The sequence below is a fragment of the Arvicanthis niloticus genome, chromosome 10 (genome assembly GCF_011762505.2).
Source record: "Arvicanthis niloticus isolate mArvNil1 chromosome 10, mArvNil1.pat.X, whole genome shotgun sequence".
NCBI lineage: Eukaryota > Metazoa > Chordata > Mammalia > Rodentia > Muridae > Arvicanthis > Arvicanthis niloticus.
This window is the reverse complement of record NC_047667.1, coordinates 78534122-78547281: the sequence shown is the minus strand read 5'-3', so window position 1 is coordinate 78547281 and position 13160 is coordinate 78534122. Positions and strand designations below refer to the sequence as shown.

The following is a 13160-nucleotide window of genomic DNA, read 5'->3' as shown; positions in this document are numbered from 1 at the left end:
GAGAAAAGGAAAAAGGAAGTAAATAATGTAATTATAATCTATTTAAAAAGTATCATGAAAAAACATAATCGAATAAAGATTAATTAAGAAATTAATCTGACATCAACCTGTTGTCCTGCAATGTATACATACAAATTGACATAGAAACATGGGTACATGCAAGTGTGCGCACATACGCATGCATGTCGGCATGCACGTGTGTGTGTGTGTGTGTGTGTGTGTGTGTCTGAGCTCACGTTGATCCACTCCGTTGCCACTGCTGGTCTTGATGGTCATCCCATAATACTGTCATTTCCAATACACTGGAGTCTTCCTCTGCAACTATGCTTCACCAATCACCTATCATAGGCTCTCTTCATGGTCCTAAGCCTCAGAGCCTTTGCATGACCTTTTCACTCCTGGGCCATCAAGTACAACTGAGTCTGTACTTTCATCAATGTCCTTTCATAGCCTTTCACAGTGCCAAGCCTCTGGTCACTTCATGACCCCTTTATGCCTTCAAAACTAGTACCACCTGGGTGACTCTTGTACATGCTGGTAGAACCTCTCACTGACAGCCATATCAGGCTCCTGTCAGCAAGAGTTTTTCGGCCTCAAAAATAGTGCTTGGTTTAGTTTCTGCAGATTGGATGGATCCCTAGGTAGGGTGGTGTCTTGATGGCCTTTCTTTCAGTATCTCTTCTAATTTTGTACTTGTCTTTTTTTCTGGACAGGAACATTTCTGGGTTAAAAGTTTTGAGATGAATGGATGCACCATCCCTCAACTGGAGGCTGTACCTATCTACTGGAGGTGGTCCCTAAAGGCTGTATCTCCCCTTTGTTAGGTATTTTGGCTAAAGTAATTGTCATTGGCTCCCAGGAGTGTCTTGCTTCCCTGGAGTCTGGGACTTTCTATAGTGGCTAACCTCAGTTCCCCATCCCACTCAGCTACATGTTTCTATTCAATTTCTTGGCCCTATGTACTTTTCTAGTGTCCCTTCCAATACCTTTTTCTGTTCCTCCTCCTTTATCTCTCCCAGGTCACTCCCTCCCTCTAACCCCTGTGATCATTTTGTTCCCTGTTCTATATAGGATTGAAGCATCTACACTTTGATTTTTCTTCTTAAGTTTCATAAGGCTTGTGGGTTATATAAAGGAAAACCATATACCACTACTGGGCATATACTTAAAAGATGCTCCAACATATAAAATGAACTCATGCTCCACTATGTTTATAGCAGCCTTATTTAAAATAGCCAGAAGCTGGAAAAAAACCAAATAGCCCTCAACAAAAGAATGAATACAGAAATTGTAGTACATTTACACAATGGAGTACTACTCAGCCATTAAAAACTAGAAAATATAATCTTGATTGCCTTTATTGGAAGTGTTATATTGTTTTCATTTGTTTTAATGTGAGGGCTAATGGATGACAGACAGCCCTTCAACTGACCATGTTGCTGAGAATGGCACTGAACATCTGCTCATTTTGCCTTTTATTTTTGAGTGCTGGGTTTACAGGTGTGTGCCACCACACCTGGTTTATTCATGAAATCAGCCCTCTGGCCTGATGTATACTAAGTAAGCTTTCTCCCAACTGACCTACATCCCCATTCCCCTTTCTTGTCTTTAGAGATCAGAGAAGAGAGAGCAGAAAGGATCATCCACCTTTCCCAATCTCTAAGGTCTTAGAACTATTTTATTATGGAATATGGCTGTGGTTATCCTACATGCTATGGTATATGAGCATCTATAGTGGACTGTTCTGAACAATCATAAAATGGCACTAGATCTTTTCTTGTCTTCTTGTAAAACTGAACCTGATTATGTCCCTTCCTATGTAAATCTATGCATAGGTGCTGAGGAGATAGACCAGTAGGGAAAGCATTTGTCTCACAAGAATAAAGACACAGTTGATCACCAAAACTGTTGTAAAAAGTCAGGCAGAAGTTACAGAGCAGAGAGAGTGAGGAGGCTGCGTCTGGCTCCCGCTCTCACAGCCATTGCAGTACATTGAGCTCCATAGAGACAGCGCTGGGGCAAGCGAGAGCCGGACCGGCACTGGGCGACTCTGCCTCTCGGAGGAAAACCAACTAAACATGGGCAAAGGAGATCCTAAGAAGCCGAGAGGCAAAATGTCCTCATATGCATTCTTTGTGCAAACCTGCCGGGAGGAGCACAAGAAGAAGCACCCAGATGCTTCTGTCAACTTCTCAGAGTTCTCCAAGAAGTGCTCAGAGAGGTGGAAGACTATGTCTGCTAAAGAAAAGGGGAAATTTGAAGATATGGCAAAGGCTGACAAGGCTCGTTATGAAAGAGAAACGAAAACCTACATCCCTCCCAAAGGGGAGACCAAAAAGAAGTTCAAGGACCCCAATGCACCCAAGAGGCCTCCTTCGGCCTTCTTCCTGTTCTGTTCTGAGTACCACCCAAAAATCAAAGGCGAGCATCCTGGCTTATCCATTGGTGATGTTGCAAAGAAACTAGGAGAAATGTGGAACAACATTGATGACAAGCAGCCCTATGAGAAGAAGGCTGCCAAGCTGAAGAAGTATGAAAAGGATATTGCTGCCTACAGAGCTAAGGGAAAACCTGATGCAGCGAAAAAGGGGGTAGTCAAGGCTGAAAAGAGCAAGAAAAGGAAGGAAGAGGAAGATGATGAGGAGGATGAAGAGGATGAGGAAGAGGATGAAGAGGATGAGGAAGAGGAGGAAGAAGAGGAAGACGAAGATGAAGAAGAAGAAGATGATGAATAAGTTGGTTCTAGCGCAGTTTTTTTTCTTGTCTATAAAGCATTTAACCCCCTGTACACAACTCACTCCTTTTAAAGAAAAATTGAAATGTAAGGCTGTGTAAGATTTGTTTTTAAACTGTACAGTGTCTTTTTTTGTATAGTTAACACACTACCGAATGTGTCTTTAGATAGCCCTGTCCTGGTGGTATTTTCAATAGCCACTAACCTTGCCTGGTACAGTCTGGGGGTTGTAAATTGGCATGGAAATTTAAAGCAGGTTCTTGTTGGTGCACAGCACAAATTGGTTATATATGGGGACAGTAGTTTGGTTTTTGTTTTTCTTTTCTTTTGGTTTTATTTTGGGTTTTTTTTTTTTCCATCTTCAGTTGTCTCTGATGCAGCTTATACGAAGATAATTGTTGTTCTGTTAACTGAATACCACTCTGTAATTGCAAAAAAAAAAAAAAAAAAAAAAAAAAATTGTGGCTGTTTTGTTGACATTCTGAATGCTTCTAAGTAAATACAATTTTTTTTATTAGTATTGTTGTCCTTTTCATAGGTCTGAAAGTTGTCTTCTCGAGGGGAAGCTAGTCTTTTGCTTTTGCCCATTTTGGGTCACATGGATTATTACAGTGTGTATCTTTTCATGTAGTTAGCTGGAAAAAAGCTTTTGTCCACACACCCTGCATATTGTGGTAGGGGTAACATTTTCATCATAGTTGAAGAATCTCCAAATACGTGATTAGTTGGATAAGAGATTATATAACCTACTTGGCAAAGCAAGGAGTGATCAATTTTGTCACACCATGGGATTATTAGAATCAAGCAATCTGAAAGTCTGTCCTTGAAGGACTAATAGAAAAGTATGTTCTAATCCTTACATGAGGACTCTCCTTTAACTGCCATTACTATGTAATGACAGTTATATTTTGCAGTTTCCCCTACTAAAGACCTGAGAATGTATCCCCAAAAGCATGAGTTTAAAATACAAGACTGCCGTACTATTGTTGACCTCAGTCCCAGCGAAGGCTATCACGAGAACGCTGGCTATAATGCATTTGCCCTACTATCTAAATACAGATTGCTCAGGAAACTTGACTGTTTAAAGGTATTTTTAATTAGTTGAGCCAGCTTTTAAAATTATGCCACATTTAAAATGAAGGGTATACTTTCCTATATTGTGGTTTGTCCCTTTATAAATCAGATACAAGGAAAGAGGATAAACTTTGCATATTAGTACCAGCTGTCCAATCCATTCGCTTTTTCTTTATAAAACCCAAACTCATTCATTAATCATGTTTAATCTGCTTAGTTTAGGGAACAATTTGGCAATTTTGTGGGGTTTTTTTGAGATTATCGTTCTCTTAAAGTGCCAGTGTTTTAAAATAGCATTCTTGTAATTTTACACGCTTTTGTGATGGAGTGCTGTTATATAATTTTGACTTGGGTTCTTTACATTTGCGTTTGTAAATGTAATTTGAGGAGGAATACTGAACATGAGTCCTGGATGATACTAATAAACTAATAATTGCAGAGGTTTAAAAAAAAAAGTCAGGCAGAGACAAATACATGTAATTCCAGTAGTGGTTGAAATAGTTAGAGCTCTCTTACTAGGCAGTAACTCATTTTTCCTTGGTATAATTGTGTAATAATAAGAGACCTTGATGTTATTTTCTGATCTACACACACACACACACACACACACACACACACACACACACACAATTTCATAGTGCTTGCCTTATATTCTAGTCCAGAACCCTCCTATCCTGACTGGGTTTGTAAATGCCTTGGGAAGATTCCTCCATCTTCATTGGATTTCCTGCTTGGCTAGTGAGTATCTACTTTACACTTCATATTGAACCAACTCTCAGTTTCCACAAGAAGCATGGCCTAAGTCCAGACCATCGTTGAATGGTTCCATCTTGGGTACTCACCAACTAACATACAGTTATAAAACTAACTAATATTGGAGTTTTACATTTCCTTATGTGATTATTTAATCTGTGCTTATCTTCCCCACCAGCACCACAGCCTTCTTTGGGAAAGAAGTTTTTTTTTTTTTTTTCCATTTGACATTTACTTTTGTTTCTCCCTTTTGTTCCCAGAGCCTAACACACAGTATAAAGCAAATCATAGATGTTCCATTAATAACATTGCAACTCTATAGATGAAAAGAATATTTTTCATCTGTGATATTTAAAAGTATCAGAAAAATTTTAAAAATTATCTGTTTATCTCAATTTTGAAGAACAAGAAAAGCACTGTAAGAGTTTGCCTGGGAGACATGAAGAAATGTCTACTCACACTAGAGAGGTGAACAACAATGACAAAAAAAGAAAAAAAAAATTATCCAAACTGCATTAAGCAAACCCAGTGTTTTACTGAGAATGCTTATAGTTTATAGCATTCTCAGTGTGGGACTCCACATAAAATCATGAGTTTCTCAAAAGCAAGACGAAAAGGCCTAGTCCAGGATGAGTAGTAACTCATGAAAGCTATTTCATAGAGCTTCCTGTATGACTTTCAAGCAGTTCAGCAAGTCACAGAAATTCTTCTTCCCAGAAGTTGTTACTGCTCTATAGCCTTACCAAAGGATATATTGACCCTTGTAATTTTGGGGAGCTTCCTGAGACTTGTGAGGTTTGGGGGTGGGTTGGTTTTTTTGGGTTTTTTTTTGTTTTGTTTTTGCTGTTGTTGTTGCTGATTGTTTTTGTTTTTTGAATTTTAGGAGTTCTCTTTTCTCTTTAGGAAGGAATGTTTCCATTGGAAGGTAATACCTCCACAACAGATGCAAGCTGTATTGTACCAACAAGGATAAATTTATACATCAGCTATTGCTAGGTGTATACAAACATATTTAGTGACAATGTTATTTGCAGCATTGCTGGCAATTGTAATAAAACCCAAGATGCAACGCAAATTTTATTCATTAGAGAAACTGGGTAGAAAAATCATTGTCTGTCCACACAGTAGAAGGTCATTGGTCAGGGTAGAGACCATTGTTGATTTTTATGAAGATTCATGAAAATCCACACAGTTTAAAGCTTAGTGAAAAAGTTAGTCACAGAAGCACCCAGAAAGTAATTTTCAGCAAGGAGCATATGGATGACCCTAGGATCTTTCTCATGCAAAGCACATGTTCTACCACTGAGCTGTTCATCCAGTCACTTAACATGTGATTGTTTTTAATGAAATAACATAAATTCTCTTACTTGCATAAGAAATTTTTTACACACAAACAGTAAGTATATAGTCATTGAAATCACATGAGGAAATGGGCTGAAAAAGAAGCTTCAATATATTTTATCATGTACTATTCTGAATGATTGAAATATTGTGTGATTGGGCTATATATTTTTGTTATCACAAGCTACTTATTTTCAAATCTCAGCTGTACAGTATGTATCCCAAAATAAGTTCATTAGCACATTGGTAGAGCACACCATTATTTCTGTTGACCCTTCTCAATTAACTTGTGGTTCAGCAAATCTTATTTGGAATCTAGAATCTAGCCCACATTTTCTTTGGCCATTTTCAACATTACAAATAAGTTTTTAAGTTTTCATTAGAAGAGTTTTCATTTCAAGATCTGCTTCTGCATCTGAGAAGTCAGATTTGTAAACTGGTTGTCAAGGAAGTATAAAGGACTTGAGTTCAATTTCCAGAAGGTACTTGAAAATGTTGGGTAATGGGCTGTTGAGAGATCTCAGTAAGTAAAATAACTAACTGGCCTTGCAGAGTATCCCAGTCCAAGTCTCAGCATATGGAGAGAAACTGACAAATGCCTTTTAATCCAGCTCTAGAAGTTTGACATCCTAGTTAGGTTTCAGTGGGTTCAGAAAAACACATAGTACACATTACATTAACTCACTCAAGCATACACATACACACACACATACACACACACACACACACACACACACACAAATGAATAATTATTAAACTAGACATTGTGGCATATACCTATACCTATATTCTAAGCACTAGGGAAGCAGAGACAAGCATATCTTTGGGGCTCACTAGTCAGACATGATAACCACATCCCCAAAATTCAGTCTACTAAAAGATCCCCATCACAAAATGTAGGGCAATTTTACACACACACACAGAAAGAGAGAGAGAGAGAGAGAGAGAGAGAGAGAGAGAGAGAGAGAGAGAGAGAGAAAGAAACAGAGTCAGAGCCAAAGATAGAGATTTTCATAAAGAAAAAACACTCTAAAATGTAAGCAACTACTCCAATTACCCAATATAATAAACAGCAATGATTTGTGTTTCTAAAGACTATCAATGCTGGCCTAGAAGAAGTAAACCAGGTAAGAATCTCTCATGAGATTACTCCTCCAGAATGAGAACCTATAAGGATATAGTGCATGTATTCCATGTCTGATTAGAGCTAATGCTGCCTCATACCTCTCTTTATTGCAACAAATGGATTTTGATCTTGAGTTGCAAAAATTAATTATTCATGAAATAAATACAGATCAAAGGTATAAATATCTCCCCATGATAACCATATGGACTGTATGCACACACGGTTTGGGGGGAGAAAGGAATTATGTAAGAATTATGTACACACCATGGTGTAGAAGAGCTTGATTTTGTGACTCTATAAATAATAAGACCATACCAGGTTCTGCTTTAAGTGAGCTGTGATCAATATTCACTTCCTTCAGCTCTGTGAATGCCCAATATCTGGTGCACCAAGAGCTGACAAGAAAGGAAACACAGCAGAGTCTTCTTCCCTATATCTTTCCCTGTGTGCTATTCAAATTCTGTACAACGGTAATGCAATCGTGTGACTATTCATAATTTGGATCTCTCCAGAATTGTGTTTTCATCCCCTCCTCCCCTCGGCATTCAGATGTGCTATACTTTTGTGGGTATTTCCACACATCTTGAAAGCAGATGATAGTAAATATATTTTATTTCTAGGTCAAGAAAAGCATGACCTAAAGCTCAGAACCTTAATTTGATGCCAACGTGTTAGTTGATGCCCACTTGTAGCAGGTCATGAAGAGAAACCGTTTTCTAGCAATTTTCTCTGAAGCTTGGTAAGGAATAGGAGGTTAAAATGAAAGACTTGTTAAAACTCAGTAAATAAATAACTCAGGAAGTAAATGACCCAGAAGCTTCAGAAGTCTTTGAAACTGGACAGATGCACAAAGCTACTCCCAAATTATAAAAGCAGTAAAGCCAACTAAGGAGACACAGACAAGCCAAGTTGTGTTAAAGAGGCACAGACCATTGGGAGTGCCTAAAAGCCTAGCTGAACTGTGGAGCCATTCAGAAAGCACCATGTTTACAGCTTCATGAGCCAAGGCCTGGGCTAGGCTGTTGTCTCTGTGACTCATCTGCTTTTGAGTCATTCCCATTTCTGTAAATAAAACTTCATCCATCTATTTATATAACCCATGTAAATTCATTAGTTCCCCAGTCTGGATTTTAGTGTTATCTTTTCTTTGGTTCTTTGTCTGAGATGAATAGAATAGGTGTTCTCATCATAAGAGACACAACAAAACTCCAGCTGGGTCAGTGGCTCCTCCTCTAGGTAGCTGTGTCTTCCCAATGCCCATGGCAGGTGACAGAGGAGAGACAGGGCACTTCACCTGTTCAGCCTTTTTAGATCTTGCACTTAATTCCCACAGTTCTCTTCTACCATGATCTCTGGGCCTCTCATTTGAAAACCACTTCTCCAGAACCACATGCTTGTTTGACAAAGACTCTCATGGTGAAAGAAAGGAGAAATTATTTATGCTGCCCAGTGAAGACCTTGCTTTTCATTTTATTCACTTAGTTCATTCTCTGAAGAGCATGGTTCCATTGATATAGATTTTTTTTTTCTTTTCCTTAAGGAAAAGTATACACTTTATACATACAATACAAATAAATATAAGCTAAGTTAGTGCAATAATCAGGCAAGTTTGGCAAAGACTGCTAGTGTAGACAACCACTCATGTTCTTTCTAACATGTACTTTAAATAAAAAGTTTTATGGTATTATTTGGTTTTGTATATTTTGTGTTGCTTAAAATTATAGTGTCACCAATAAAATTTCTCTCTGGAGATTCCTCATCCCATAAAGTTCTTGCCACGTAGGCATACCTACTTGAGTTCCATACCCAGTAGCAAAGTAAATGAGTCTTATATGGTAGTGCATATGAGTAATACCCATGTCAGGGAGGGGAAATGGGCAGATTTCACTGTGGCGGCTTGGCCAACCAATGTTGATTACTCAGGAATACCTTGGACATTAAAACATTGTTTCAGAAAGCAAGGTAGATGTCTCCTGAGAAGTTCCTCCTGAGTTGGCTTGTAGCCTCCCTATAAATGCACATCCACATGAACTTATGCAGATACAAACATACACATAGACACATAAACAAAATCCCTCTGAATACTTTCAACTAAAATGTAGGGGCATTCACTTTTGAGAGTCCCTTAACATATAGAGTACAAAGTAATGACAATCAGGCTATCTGGTTACTTCTCTATCTCAGAAATGTGGGCTCTGTTAACAACAAAATACAAGACAAAAATGACCACACACACACACACACACACACACACACACACACACGTGTGTGTATTTCTTTTTCATCTAATTAGAATTTAGAGTGGTTTCTTATATCAAAGATAAACAATCTAACCTCTACTATGTAGTACTCACTGAGAATTCTGACACTGCAAAGGACAGGATACTAATCCACACAACCATGTTATTCTTTTTCTCTTGTTCCTAGGAACAAATGTAAATTTGTAAATTCTTAGTTGAAAAGGGGCATATGTATAACTGTTATGCAATCTAAAGTCCACTAAACTCCTTATGATTCTGTTTCTTCACTTATCCACAGGACAAAGGTGAACAGGGTCACTATAATTTGGCCATGTTTTGTAACATAATAGTTGCTGTGCTAGACTTGATCCCCAGTGTGGTGGCACTGTGGGAAGTGGCACACCTTTACAGTTGCTGCTAAATAAAAAGTACTCAGAAAACTGCATGATCTGCCCTCAAAAAGGGCTAAAGTAGACATCATATGATGAAGATGTCAGGAGAGTGAATTTGTTTTTTTTAATTGGATATTTTATTTACAATGCAGATGTAATCCCCTTTTCCCTACTTTGCCTTCCTAGAATCCCTTATTTCATCCCCCTTCCTCCTTAATGCTTTTATACCATTTTGATTACATGCATGTATTAAGGTCAGTTCTAGGTTGAGGGTCTAGCAATACAATAGATGCAAACAGTCAAGAAACAAGCAATATAATAAGCACAAATAGTCAAAGAAAAAGCAAGACATTAAACCCAAGTCTGTGAACACTCCCATGATCACTGTTTCTAAGGGGTCATCAGGATGACCAAGTATCTTAGCCTACTTCCCTGTCCTAGTCAAAGGTCATTTCCATGTCTGAAGCCTACTTCCTTGCTCTAGCCTAAAATTTAGAATTCTGTCTGAAATTACTTCCTTGTTCTAGCCTAAGATTTAGATTCCTACCTAATATTACTTCTTTGTTGTAGCCTAATATCAGATTCCTGCCTGAAGTCCATTTCCTTGTTCTTGGCCCATGTCAGATTCTTGCCAATCAGCCCCAAAGGCTCTCTGCCTCTCCCCCTTTTTTATTTCATTAACAAGACTGAGCCTGTCTTAGATCATTCTGACAAGAATGCCTTCTTTACCAGTCATGAAATATACATTATCAAAAGCAATGCACTTCCTTTAATAAGTCTGTCTGGGGGTCCATTTTCAGGTTCAATCCATGTACTTGGCTGTCAACATTTTGATGTTGTTGAAGAAAAGCTTTAACACAATGGGGAGGAATAAATGTATTTCCAAGACAAAAAGGACTAGCATGATCAAGCTATATATGCCAATTTTGAAGCTTGACCAAAATATAAATACAGACCTCAAGCCATGGGTAATTTTATCAGCAGTATCTACCGCATCAATGCTCAGCAGATCAGCATTTTTGAAATTCATAACCTCCCTATGTATCGTTAAAACATCCTGAGAGTTATTAGAATTATGCCAAATATACTGCATGTGTCATTAAACTTCTTCCTAATTATAATAACTACCACTGTAAATTGTAGAAGTAACATGAATCCAATGGTATTTAGCATGACACTCAAGATGGCTCCTTATCCTTAAATTCTGAACCTCCTTCCAGTAATGTGAATAGGTTAAAGAACAGAGTGAATTTGTTAAAAGCCCAACTTCTGATTGCTCTCTGGCCCCTGTTTGATGATGTAACATTCTCCAACCCATATGCACACTCCACTCTTCCTGTCAATATGAGCTCCTCATCAGAGACAAGCAAATAATGACACTATACTTTTGAATCTCAAAAAACAGTGAGCAAAATAATGTTTTAAAAAAGTCTAATAAAGAAGCCTCCCTTGTTGATATGTGGTAATTAGCCTAAAACATGTGTTTCTGGTTATGGTGTTCAGAGTTGTTTGAGTCAGAAACTCATACTCAAGTCTGGAAGCCCTAACAGACCAACTAAATAAGCATAAGCGAAGAAGAGTGAAAAAGGAAGTTTATTCAATGTGGTCACAAAAGGAAGGGAAGCAATTAAGAGATGTAATGACCCCTAATCTCACACCACAATGAGAATTATGAATAATTAAGCAGTCTTGGTCCAGGTGTGGTCCTGGCCATCACTAACCCATCATTACCTGAGCCCCTGTCTCCTGCCTAGTATGATGACAGGCTGTCAAACTATTTCAAATCTTAATCTGGGAAACAAGCTCCCTGTGTAACTGGCACCAGGGCCTCAGCCTTTGGCTTCTGTTAGCTTGATACCTGGAGAAATGCTGACTTTTTTTCTTTTTTTTTTTTTTTTTTGTGGTTCACCTGTCTCAAAGCTACAATAGTTAAGGTGAATGGCACAAATGTCTCCCTTTAGAATAACTACACCCCTATCGGGGTGGTTACAAAATGTATCCTGTAAAATCATTTGGAATCCATTAAAAAAGAAAAAGAAGAAAAATGCAGTACTGACACTGATATCACCTAGCTGCAGAGATATATTCCAAGTGCCTCATGCTCCCTAGGACGTAGCATCAGTCCAACAGGCATTCCATGAAGTAAATGCCACAGAAGACCTCCAGAGCCAAAGATGTCCACTGGAAAAAAGTCAACTGAATAACATGCTCCAGCTTTACTGTGTCTCTGGGAGCATCCCCACCCAGATGGTGGTAAACTAGTAGCTGCAGTAGCTACAGACAAGACTGATGTCCAGTCCAGAATACCTGCAACTCTTCTCATAAGTACTGACAAGTACACTACTAGGCACACTGTCCATAAACCTCTAGCTAACAGGCTTCCTGGTGGTTGGGTTTCTCATGTGGGGGAAGTGAGTTTATAGGTATACTAGCTCAGAAAACTCAAATGAGATGCTGATAGTCACAATTCCAGCTTCCCATACTATCCCAACTCCCTGCTCAAAATCTATGAGCCTAATTACAAGCGCCTTCTGAAACTTTCCTCGGAGATCTATAAGAAGAGACCCACAAGTCTTCCATATGTGTCAGACCATATTCAGAGCCCCTACCATATGCTGTCCATCTGTAGCAATGGGGCAAAAAATCTTCCCAATAGCCTCTACAAGCCTAATTTATTCACCTGTCTGGCTGTTTCTCAGTCCATGGTGGTCATAAACCTTCTAAGAAATGTTTTCCCCCAACAATCCAGTGCAATGTCCCTATTAAGTCTCATACTCAAGATTTTTAGAAATGTAAATGGGAGAAAAACAGATTTCATTTGGGCTGTGACAAGCCACGTAAGGGATGAAGTGTCCCTTATCTACAGTTTACAAACTCATGAGCCCCATGTAAAGAAGTCAGTCAAACTTCTATTGCTGTGATAAAACACTATGAATAAAACATCTAATAGAGGAAAGCATTTAAAGTGGGACTTATTGTTTCAGAGCATCATAGTCCATGATAATGCAACAAAGAGTTGGTAAAAGGAACAGCTGAGAGCACACAGGTTGATCTTCAAGTTAGAGGCAGTGAATAATAACTTGGAGTGGTTTAAGTCTTTTAAAACCTCCAAGCCTGCCCCCAATGACACACCTCTTCTAAAAAGGCTAAACATCCTTATCCTTGCCAAATAGTTCTACCAACTAGGGAACAAATAGTCAAATATATGAACCTATAGAAACCATTCTCATTCAAACCACTATATTCTGCTTTCCAGAGTATGATAGAATCCTACAGAAGTAAGTTCTATTGCCAGAGAAGAAATGACTCAGCTATAGGATTGATGAATTTGCCATCAGGTGTCAGAGAAAACAGGAAAAAGAAAAGCTTGCTTCTTCAATGTCATTTTATGTAGGCTGCCACCAGGCAATATGTCTCTAGAGTTAAGGTTTACCTCAAATGATCCAATCAGAAAAAGCCCTACAGTTATGCCCAACCACTTGTATTTATGTTGATTCCAG

The 13160-nt window shown here is 38.5% G+C and overlaps 1 pseudogene; it reads left to right on the top strand.

Moving 5' to 3' along the window:
* The first annotated feature begins 1942 nt into the window (after positions 1–1942).
* On the top strand, positions 1943–4263 carry LOC117716243 (high mobility group protein B1 pseudogene; annotated as a pseudogene).
* The last annotated feature ends 8897 nt before the right edge of the window (positions 4264–13160 follow it).